A 12,587-nucleotide genomic window follows, 5' to 3' on the forward strand; every position below is an offset into this window, starting at 1 on the left:
ATAAAATTTTACAACTTTGTCCATCTTCCATCGATATATTTTTATTATTTATTCAACTACTTTTCCACCGACGTTCGTGCGACTGATTTTCACGCAAATTCATATTTGTAGTAGTAGAATAAAAAAAGGTAGAATATCGGTAGAAAGTTGTTTAATCAAGTGTTATAGAAAGCACCGCATATACCTTGGATATTTTATACGTTTTCTCGTATCGTACGCATTCTGTGCAGTTTCGCACTTTCAAATTTCCCATAAACGCACGAGAATTCACGTTCTATTTATTATCAATTTAAATGCATCCTGTATTAACCTAACTCTGAAAATTTTACGCACTTTACTCTTCGATACGGTAATAAAATTCATCCTTCATTCTTATCCCGATGATCACGCGCGACACGGAACGTGTTCACGACTCTTTCCCCAGTCAACTGGTTAATTTTCCTTAACAATACCGCAAGATCTTCGATTTCCTCGGTCATATCCGTTACATCGTTCAGTTCCACTCTTCCGGCGGCGTTGATGCGGAAGTTTGCCAGATCATGTGCTTCCTGGATCCGGGAGAAGTGCACGGGAGCTTCGTAAACGACGATATTATCTCGAAGGGATGGGAGCCGACTCGCTTCTGTTCAACAGTGGGAAAATCGATCAATAGTATATCTTTGCTGTTGACCGAAGAAAGACAAGCTACTGTCGCTCCGAAAGACTTACTGGCTCAAGAAAATTGACTTTTCGGTTTGGATCGTATCTTTAGATAAGTTTCGCGTTCGGCACGGATGCTGGCAGGCATGCCTTTACTTAAGTTTGATCGGTTGATCCTCTAAATCGCTTTTCTCTCAACTGTTCAGAAAGAAGAAGTTGGTCTTTTATGTGGAAAGACAATTTATATTGTTTGCGGTGTGCTTTCGATTTAGCTCTTTACAACGCTACGTGACTTGAAAGTCCCGATACATATGTAGCCATTGGTTTATATTTTTGAAATTACGCTTTTTATTTTTCTATCGCGCCAAGTGAATTCACCAAGGTGAAGCCTTTCCATATTTCTTCTCGAAATTTAGACGATTTCAACTCCGATAAAACGATCGTCGATTCTCTCATATTCCCCTTCTGCTGTCTTTTAATTTCTTTAACCGAACAGTGTCGCAACGAATGAGATTCTACGGCATTTTATTTTCAGTCATCTTAGCGTTTCGATCGAGCGAGGTCGCGCATTTCGAAATTCTTGACAGCTGTAAGCTAATTTTTATCATTGGCAGACTATAAACCGCGTTCTACTAAAGAGAGGCGATAATAAAAATGGGAAAGAAGTGGATGAAATAGTAGCGAATCGGGGCAACAGAGCCGAATCAACGAAGCGTTTTATCCGGTCGGGTGCATTAGCGTAGAACGCGTGGATAATTTACGATCGGCGCTGTTTAGATCCGATGCAAATTACGATTACCTCATAATTCACCCTCGACGCGTTTCGTTGCGAATTCACGTGATAGAAATCGCTCGATAATTGCTGGAGATGCGACCCCTTCTGCCGGGGAACTTGTCGCGATCGTTTCTTCGTTTATAGCCGCCATGAATTCTTCATCACGGTCTATAGGGAAACTTTGTCCTCTTAATGCCTGTAAAACACGAACATTTACAGGTTGATGTCTTAAGATGACGCGAAAGCGTTTTGAAGATCACCATGAACTTCAGTTTTGAAGAATCACGCTCGTGTTACGTAATGAAATTCTAGCCAAGCTGTTCTACGAATATAATTTACAGATATTTTTTATCTTCCTTTCGACTGTACGTTCTCGTGATTTTTCAGAGAACGAGCATTAATTGATGAACGATTAACAAATCTATCGCATTCTAATACCGACGAAGGTACAGTCAGTAGAATAATTCAAGTTGCGGTAAAAAGAAGTTAAAAAGCGATGAATTTACCTGCCATGGATCGCAGAAATTTCTATAAAAATTCCTTCTGCCTAAAATCTCTCTCGTTCTTAATTCGAGAAAGAGAAACGACGTGCGTAGAATTCAGAGGAAAACAAAATGCCAATCTTTCGTTCACGAGTGACGCAACGATCAACGCCGATGCGTAATCGATTAAATCGAATTTCTGTCAGCGAAACGCCGGTTCGCCGCGGCAAAGTAGCATATTTATCTACCTTTACGTGCTGTTTTCTCGTTTCGCGCTGCTTCGACCTAGAACAGCGTGAAACGAACCGCAAGAGAGGAGAGTAAATGCTTTTTTAGACGCGAGTTCGGCGTAACAAAATGTACGATAAGAAGTTTTCAAATGTCGCGGTTAGATAATAACGCGGGAACAAAAAAGAAGAGGGTGAGCTTCTTCGTCGGTTAGTTTCACCCCTTAACCGCTATACGTATAGTTAGCTTTTATTTTAGTCGGCGAAGTACAGTATGATACTTAATTTGTACCGGAGATGATCGAAAATGGAACGGCGTTTTTGGTATGCGATTAACAGACAATTTGTCTTTCATTGAGAATATTATTATCGTCCTATAACAACAGAACAATCAATTTCTAATGTATACTTAACCCCTTAACCTAGCCCGTAGTACTATGATCGGGCCAAACGTAAATATTACGAGCATAGCCCGTAGTACGATGATCGTTTTTGGCCTAAAATTCTCGAACGTAAATCGTAGGTTAAGGGGTTAAATATGCAATACGATAGAAGTTTGTATATCCGCATCTGATTTATTCGAACAAATTAATGCCGAGCCTCTATTATCCCAACTATGATGGACCGTAATTTCGTAACGCACATATAACCATTTATCGTTGTAATGAATACACGTGCGAACGTCTGTTATAGGAACTGTTCGGTTATCCGAGCTGTTTCGTCGACACCGACATGTTCGAATAAACGAGCTTCTACCGTATTTAAAATAATTGTAACTAAAATGGTAAGATGAAAATAAAATACTTGTTCTGAGTAAAGTTTGCACAGGGGAATACTGATTATCGGCGTCCCATTTAACCAAAGTTCCAAATTGTTCCAAGTGTTCTGAACTTTACCATAACTTCATTATCGTAAAAAGAAAAAAGAAAAAAATTCATCGTGTGGGTTCCGTCAAAATTATTAACTACTAATACATAATACAATAATACGTACATAAAACAAAGCTACGAGCGTCGGAATACATTCGTGAGCCTATACGTATCAATGATTTTCAATACTCGGTGGAATCGGTGCTACGTCTACGTACACCTAATTGATTCCTCGCAAACAGAGAACTCCCTAACAATTTACAAAATGCTCTTCCCAGCCTCTATGTCTTCCTCTAACAGCAACAAACTGTCGATACCACAATACCACATTAATTTTCTCCGAAGCCAAAGCGATTCTTGTCCAGAGGAACGAAGCAAAAAGAAAAAGCCGCTCGATCCATCGATCTGTCGTTGGTCGAGTGTTACCAGGCGACGGGGAACAGAGTCGAGACACGCCGTTCGCTTTTTCCTACGACGTTTCCCGTATAATTGGCTCGGACGTCGGTCACGGGACCGCGAAGTGTCGTTCGCGTCGACGTTATAACGGCAAAAAGCGATCGTGTCTGCTCTTGCTACGAGAGGCAAACGGGTAACGTTGAGAATCGAGCCGACCAGCCTATTCGCGTTTCAATCGTCGACCAGCTCCAGGAGAGAGGTTACGTACGATCGATATCGATTGCCTTTTTACGCCTAGGTTTTTGCAACCGGTGCGAACGCACGGACCTCCGTAGAACGTGGCCGTTCCACTCTACCGGAGTAAAGTTCCTCTATTTAATTAACATTTATCGTACAGATGCGACGAATAAAATGTTGTATCTTAAATGAGTGGCGATACTATTTTTAGTAACAGAGGCAGGGATAAAAAAAAAAAAAAAAATAGTGGAACGTATAAATAGACCATATTTTCTGTGTATAAATATTCTACATTTTCCATATTATTAGACATTTAATTTGGTATATCGTTAACAAAGCCACGTTTCGTAGAAAGAGAACGATATATCGCGTATCAATCGATTCGTTTCAACGCGTAGATCAATAAAATATCAAAACTAACCCGCGGCAAGTTGTCGCTGTGATAACATTCCTGTTGGATTTTTCAACGATGGCCGATATATTTGAACCAACGGAAGGTTGCGTTTATTTTATTAAATTATAAATAGTATATATAAAATTAATAATAAAAAAAGAAAAATGAAACGAAGAACGAACGTAACGCTAGATCGTATTAAGTAATCATCAAACTGTTCGAGAGTGTAATGAAATTAACGAATCGTTGGAAAAAATAATGCGTAACAAAAGAGGAAGATAAAGTAGTATTTGAGAAAAGCGATGTTTCATATTTAACCTCGTAATATTCGAAATGATGCAACTAATAACCTGTTGCAAGAATGATTAACGTTAACATGAAAGTAGAAGAATGTAGTGGGGAAACAAAGTTGAAACGTCCGATAGGCGATCGTAGGCATGTGGTAACACTCTCTCGACAACATCACGTGCCGTGCGCACGCTCGGCTGACTCCTCTAACGCCTTACAGGCTTATGCAATTGATTCCCGTTCGAGCTTTTAAGTCTCGTCCTCGTAAGCCGATCGGCAATCACGAGGAGCTGTTTTGCCTCGCCACGCTATTATCCGCTTCTGTACGTGGCTGGGAAATAATATTATTTGCTCCATACCCCTTCGATCTTCCTCTTTTTCCATCCCTATCTTTAGTTTTTCCACCCTTTTCCCTTGCTTATCGAAGCCTTTGACGCGCTCGGACGTCTTATCAGCTTTTCTTCGGCACGCGTACGGATGATCTAAGGATCTTGTAATTTTTACTCGTTAATACCAAGCTGGGATCATTCCGAAGTACCAAACTGTGCGTACGTGTGTTTCATTATCGATACCTGTAAGAAGTATTTATTGCTCGCGAGTTTCTTTTGCGTTTATGAGGACTATTCTCTTTTACGCGAGTCTTACGGTCTTAGCGAGCTTTCAAAACTCGAATTACTCGTTAAAAGTAGATTGCGAATCTTTGTACATTTATAAGAAATTTGAAAGTATAAAATCACGCAGGATGCACGTAATACGAGAGAGATACGTGAAATGTCCAAAGTACGATGCTTTCTGTAATACTCGGTAGGTAAAACAATTCTCCACAGAGGTTCTGCTTCTTCGATCGTATACTCAAAAATACGAATATACATCGAATTCGTCTATGCAATCGTTCATATTAAATATCGTTGTTCGAATCGACGTCGATAGTCGTTTTACGTCTTAGAAAGAATGTCCTTTGTCTGGTTCGTTGTTGAGAGACTGTACGTCAGTCTTTTAATTACAAGGAGAAAGAGGGGGGAAAAAAGATTTGAAAAGCTGTTCGATAGAGGCTGTGGCAATGAACTTTCTACTTTCTTGATAAACAACACCGGTAAGCCGCGCGAGTCGCGCGTAAAAGTGGAACAAGTATTAATTTTTCGCCGCAACGTGAGTCAGCCAGGTAACGGCGCAGCAGCTTTTATGAGTCATAAAACGTTGTATCGAAACGCGAGTACAAAGTTTTCCGAGCGCGCCTCGAAAGAACGCAGAATTAATGACGCTTAAACACGCATTTCCACCAATACATTCCCACTCCTCCGTGTTTCCCTGGATCATTCCTAAGAAAAAACTTTCTCGACGATTCTTCGAATCAAGTTCCAGAGGAAATTAATTCCACAATGAATTAACCTTTCTCATAACGGAACCAGGCTATTTTATGCGTATCATTGTATGACTCTGCTTCCTAGAATATTCCAATTGATTACAATGGATATACGATCGATTACGACTCATTGTTCGAAGATATATCTACGAGCCGCGAAATTCTTCTTATCTTGCATTAAATAAACGAAGAAAGTACAAGATAATGGACAGAACTGTAGAAGAATAGCATAGAAGCAAATATCGAATTTTCTTTCGTAATTTCATACTTTCGTAGTCGTTTTTATTTCTCTGGAATTAATAATCCTTTCATAGACGCGATCATTTATTTTTTGAGGAATATCTTCTCTTCTTTTAACGCATCGTAACATTTATATCAGAATCGTGACGTATCGAAGTTTAATTATAATTCTGACGTTAAAATCGTTTCAACCGATTCATCGTTTTAAAGTTCAAAGATGTAACTGCTATTCATGAAATTATTTTTATCTTACATCGAGTAGATGGAATAACAAATTAAATAGAGAAGCAAGGTAGAAACAGCGAACAAAATTCTAGAAAAATAGCTGAAACGAATACCGAATTTTTTCCATTAACTCTATACTTTCGCAATCGTTTTCCTTTCTCTGATATTAAATATCGCCACGTGAACGTGATCGTTTATTCCCGCGAAAATCTTTGCATTTCGATTAAAGAAGCGTAATTATAACTCTGGCGTTAAAATCTTCTCAGCAGAATTTACATTTTAATCTTCTTTTCTTCTCCCTTTTTATCTTATTATCGTTATTATTTTTTTCAATTTAGAAGAAATTGGACACCGTGTAATCCAACGACTACGCCACTGTCGACCTGTATCGATGTGTACACCGTGCCGTTGCAATTACGCTCTCGAGTGCATCGAACCCGTGTAGGTGAAAGTGAACCAAAGCGGTTCTCGTACGTTCGTTCGTTCGCTGAGGAGAGCTCGCTTCTTTGTTAAAACATCGGTCCAAAGGTTAAAGTCGAAAACCAACGTCGCTACAATGACGGATCATCGTCATTTTCGTTTGGTTCCACGTGTATCGATTTCCAAGAAATCGTACTATCTCGCTAGAAAACGTATTTATTTCACCATAGCGTTCAAGGATGAAAGAAAAAATGGATAACTCTCTTTTACGTCTTATAAATGCGTGCTGTATGTTTCTCATAAATTTATCACAAGCGTTTCTTACTTAATCTTTATATATTTTTCCAGGTCTCGTTGTCTTCGGTACAATAATTTCTCTGAAAAATCGAGATACAAATTTGACGCTCGTCTATATTTAAAATAATTTTCACGTGGACGAATCTTTGCTAAATTATTACGTTCACCGAGTTTCGAATGGCGCGTTTCATCGCGGAAAATAGGAATTAATGAAAATTATGGGGAATCGAGAGGAGTTTCGAATATTTGTACGCGAGAGGTTGTTTGTTCGGATATTTTTACGAACGACGAGAACGAGTTGTGAATCGACGTACGAGTTTAAAACGCCTCGTTGCGTCGGTATCGATGAAATTTAACGAAGAATAGACGGAACGTTTCGCGGGGATCTGATCGGACAGAGGTTTCATTTGCCTTTTCTCTACGAAATGAACTGCGTTACGTTAGCCACCTGTGATTAATATCGTTCGAGTGACTCGTGCAGCTGTATTTACAGAATTTGTTAATTTCGTCGTTAGTCTCCCCGGGATCTTTTTCGTTCCTAGAATTATTCGAGTCTTTGCTTTCGACGAATTTGTTCATCCGAATTATCGGGATAATTCTTTGTTACACGAGTACGTGATTTGTAGCGTATTATATTACGGGCATTATGCTGAAATGCACAGAAATCGTCGTGACGAAGCGTTGCAACCAAAGACGTAAAGGCTCGGTTACAAAATTTAAGCGTGCAACAATACGAATTTTTATTATAATTTTAAACGCACGGTATTCCTTACGAAGCTTACACACGGGATACGCGATATCTGTTGAAAGTTTTTAATGCCTTTTAACGACCTTTCGCGTCTACGTATTTCATTCTTCATCTATAGAGCTGTAATACCTACGAACAGTGTACACTGTATCTACTTTTTAAAGTAGAATTATCCGCTTTTAAACAAACTTTCGAGCAATCGAAGGCAAGAAAGTATATGTTTTAGCGAATGATCCATAATTATACTTTTACTTGATAGCGTCTACCTCTTCGGACGGTGAATGGTCACGAACGACTATATAGTCATTTTCTGCAGATGGCTGTTTGTTAGTGACTACATGTGACTATAGTTATCGTTCTTACGTAACGTTGCTGCGGTAGATCCGACCACTAAAAGTGATTCTAATTGCTTCCACATATACGCTAATTGTTTAGCGATAAACGCGTGGTATAACAGTAATCACCTACCTTGAATGTTAATTGGTCATTAAATAGAATTAATTACGATTATTTTCGCATGGTATTCGTTCGAAAGAAAGAACGATACAAGAGGACAAATACGAAATATATTTTTGAGATTTTCTTTCCTTAAATCGACAAATCTTTCTTCCGAACGGTTCTCCAGAAATGGAACGTCTTCTCAGAATTATTTTCTCCGTGTTACATCAAACGAAACTTCGAAACTTACGATCTCCCTTGGCATCTGTTAAGCACGTGTTCCAAAGGCTGAAATAAACCTGACAATTTCAGCGGCAAACACGGTTTCCAGTACCTCGTAAGAGGTACACCACCTAATATTCGAAGTCGAAGCACAAGCTTATCGTTGAGCGAGTCCGCCAAGCAGTAAAAAAATAAAAGGGAACGTAACAGACTTTTTAGCAGCACTGATTTCGATGCAACGTTTGTTGGTCGAAGCGGTTGGCGTTGTTTTCTAAGTATCGCGACAAAAGACGCAATAACTCCGTTAAAAGTCCACGGCATTAGCTTATGAAAGACGTAATATTCGGTTAACAAGTTTTCCAAGCGAAGAAACCGTCGAGTTACGTCATTGGTTAATCGAAGGAAATTGTCACAGGCTTAAACCGGTGCTCGTAATTATTCGACCGATTCTACGCGTCAACAACCACCAGATTATTTCTTTTTTTTTTTTTCTCTTCAGAGTTTATACAATTTATCGATGAAATTACAAGAGAAACGAGAATAAAAGATTTTATAAAAATTGATCGGAAGCAATTTCCTACTGGGATTTTTTATCCTTATCTAATCGTTTCGCTTTAATTTTTGCGTCTTTTATATCGAATATATCCGTCGACTATTCGATCCCTTAATCTCCAAATATCCAAAATCCAAGTATCTTTTGGTATTTGGAATGTTTTCAATCTCGGAACGAAACACATTCGCTTAACGTAGTAAATTATCTGACTTTTCTACGAATATAATATTTCTGACGCAAAGCCAAAGAATGAAAAACGTATCGAAGATCGTGAAAAAATAAATCGTATAAAGTTACGATGTTTCACATTTGTTTCTCGTATTTGTAAATATTTTAAGTATTGCTAAATAACGAAGCGTGCGAGAGCTGAAAAGAAGGCAAACCGATGTTCTATATATAAAATTATAAAGTTACAGACTCATGCTGTTTTGGAATTCGTGTCCTCGCTTCTACACTTAATCGATAAAAACGTTGGCATAAATTATGCTACGCCGTTGAACTTTCTGTACGTGAACGTGAACGTGGACAGTTTTACGTATGTATATCCTGGATCCAAGAATAATTCACCTTTTAAGTTCCACCCCTAATTTTCCTCATGCCCTGTTAGATACTCGGGCCGAAGGAGATGGGGCGACACCTAAACGCAATTAAATTCGCCCGATCGAGCAGCCAAGTCACCGCGAATTCTCCAATTAGGGTAAATGTATTTATCAAAGGGAACGCGTCGCGGCCGTGCATTAATCTTCTAATCCGGACAATGACGCACGTACAAATATCGGCACAAAGAGAGGACGCGACCATTTCTCGCTTAATCGTAATTAAGCACCACTCGTCCGTCTCGATCGATTCTTGCCGACCATTATGGTGCTGGCGGACCTTCATCCCTGCGATCGAATCTTATCGACATCTTCCGTTGCAACTTTTTCGGCCCTTCAGCATTTTTAGAATTTCCGAAAGCTTTTTTTTTTTAATACGACGTACGGAAAGTCATAGGATAATGTTGGACGACTCGTAGGCATCTTTTATCAATATATTACGCGTGTCATAGGAAACATTCTGAAATTTCATTAGCATTTTTGTATAATACATGTGGACGAAATTTGGTATACAGCACGGTCATGAAGGCTTTCTGTGATAAATGTTCCAATATTTTCGTTCGCTACCTAACGTAGCACGGACATAAGTTTAACGAATGCAAAAGGTTTTTAGCGTAATACAGTTCATAAATAAATCTTGTTCCAATGGACACAGAAAATTTTATCGATTGTCATCGATGAAACAACAAGCGTAACAGTGATCGATAAGCCACTATTATTCAGCACACATCGTTCGAACATTGACGTCAAAGGATGGACAGAGAACACGAACACGTTCGTACAAATCTAAGGAATGCGAAAAATATTTAGGAAGATATCCGTTGAACAAAGGAGGAGCAATCGCAGAAATATCGAAACGTTTACTGTACAAATTTCTTACGAATATATCGTGTGCTTTGCGCGAGACATTTTGAAATTTTCGATGCAATCACCTGTTGCCTGCGACGAGGGAAAAAATGATTTTCGAGAGTATGGCATGTACGTCAAAGGAAGAGAATGCTTGTATCTTCCGTTGCCAAGGCACGGAACGGAAAGCAGCTGCACGTATCTTATCATCGTCGACAAAAGGCGAAAAATAAAAGCGGACGGTCGATCGCAGGGGAACTCGCGAGGAATCCGAAACAGGCCAGAGCCTTTCGTGTCTCGAAAGAACTCGACGCAGGTGCGAACCGGTGGACACGTGCACGTGCAACTATAAAATTTTTATGTTTCTAACGCGACCACCGAGACCAACAACCAGATACTGTCGTCTCGGAAACGATCGTGTCTATTTCGAGGGAACGCATTCTTTAACAATTCCTCGGCAACAAATTACAGAAATATGATGTTCGGTAATTTGAAAGATTGTTTCATACGATTTCGTGGAATTTTTTGAAGAGTTAATTAAATTTTATTCTTCGTAGAAAAGTGTGAAAAGTATGGAGGAATTAATAAGAAATTCTACTAACGAGTTAACTAAGAGTACTCACTCTTTGGAGAATCAGATTTATGGAAAATATAGATGACGGATTATTCCCTCGGTGGAGTACAAAGAGTTAGCTTTAATCAGGTTGCAGATCGAATATAAAAATCGCAATTTATCGATGAAACGACAAATATATAGATAAATAAAGAGACGTTCCAATAATGGAAGACGTCCGATGAAGAATTACAAACTTGTTGACTTTTCTTTTGGTTTCCACCTCCGTAGTTCTGGTCTACGTTCCTTCCACTTAATTCTAGAGAAATTTATCTCGCAAATTGTTATTTCGCCTCGTAGAAAATATATCAAAAGTTGGACACTTTTAAATTTACAAATTGCTCCACCCTTGAGATACATAAATAAGCCTCGTAGAGGAAGATGCGATAAGTATCCGCGATATTTTTCCAGAATTCCGCAAACACCACGCGAGATTCCAGCTAACGAAACAAGAATGATGTACGAGGAAAACAGCGCAACAAGAGTGACAAATTTATAGCGCTGGGGTTTCCGACGAAAATTTTTCAAGCGTGGATTATAGATGAATCGACCCATAAGCATCGAGGACATCTTCATAACCGTACAATATCGAGCAATGACGTCTTTAAAGAGTTTCTCCGTTTTTATCGGCAACGAGAAACGACAAATGGTAAACGCCGTGTAACGAGGAAAATATTTTCGAGCAAAATTTTCGTAATAATCCTTCAAATATAATTTTTTAAAAAAGGAGAAAAACAGGAAAAATGAAAAGAATGGTATTAAGCATTATCTGAAAGCTTCCAAACTAACATAGAAAAAGTTAGTGTATGAAGATTTTTAGTTTTCCAGTCGTCGAATTTATTTTCACAAAATCGAACGCTTCCTTTTACTTCCGAATGGAATTACGTTAAGTTACACTGTACAGAGTTCAGGGTACTTCGTTAAAAAATAATTCGAACTTATACTTCAAGTTATATTTACGCGACACGTTTTTATAAACCGAACATTAAAAAATGCAAAAGTCAGCATCGCGTGTTGAAAGCAAAATTATAAAGGTGATCAAACGATTATAATTAACACCAAATTTCTCTTTCTATAGTATTACGTACATAGATCGCATTACTCTAAAAATACAAGTCTCTAGAAATACGCTCAAGTAAAATTCTTCGACAGGATCGGTAATCTCTAAGAAAACTTCGATATCTTCCTTAAAAATCTCCATTCCTCATACTACACATTCCGTCGATACAAATTCCCGTTCTTATTAATTTTCTTCTCAACATTGCTTATGTCATTATTTATTATTATCATTATTAATATTCCCTACACAAATCGTTCCATCTCTTTCATTTCCATCAAAATAGCGTATCTTCTCCTTAGAAGGACATTCGAATAAAACTCTTCAACATCCTCGTCGTCGAAAAGCGACTCGATTCGTTAAAATCACACGATTCGATCGATACGAAGTTCTCGAAGAAAAGTAGATATTTTTGAAGAAACTGGAGGAAGGAGGAGGTTCCAGGAGAGCGGCAGAAGGAAGTGGATGGTTGGCCCTTTATTTTGGATTACGCAGGATGTGTGGAGGTCTGGAGATCCTAATGAAGGCACGTGCTGGTACATACGTTGCGCGCTGGCCGGGCCAGCCAGCCTCCTTTGTCGACCGCGCGACACGTCGCCCCTTTGGACCAGCTAGACACAGTTTAATTAAGCGAAACCAGAGCGTTACGCCGGCCGTGTGTA

The 12,587-nt window shown here is 38.9% G+C and overlaps 1 protein-coding gene across 10 annotated transcripts in view; it reads left to right on the forward strand.

The window, feature by feature from the left end:
• Positions 1–12,587, forward strand: part of LOC126924456 (max dimerization protein 1-like) — a 228,053-nt gene that overhangs the window by 92,981 nt on the left and 122,485 nt on the right. The window lies entirely within an intron of this gene.

Source organism: Bombus affinis, chromosome 14 (assembly GCF_024516045.1).
Source record: "Bombus affinis isolate iyBomAffi1 chromosome 14, iyBomAffi1.2, whole genome shotgun sequence".
NCBI classification, from domain to species: domain Eukaryota; kingdom Metazoa; phylum Arthropoda; class Insecta; order Hymenoptera; family Apidae; genus Bombus; species Bombus affinis.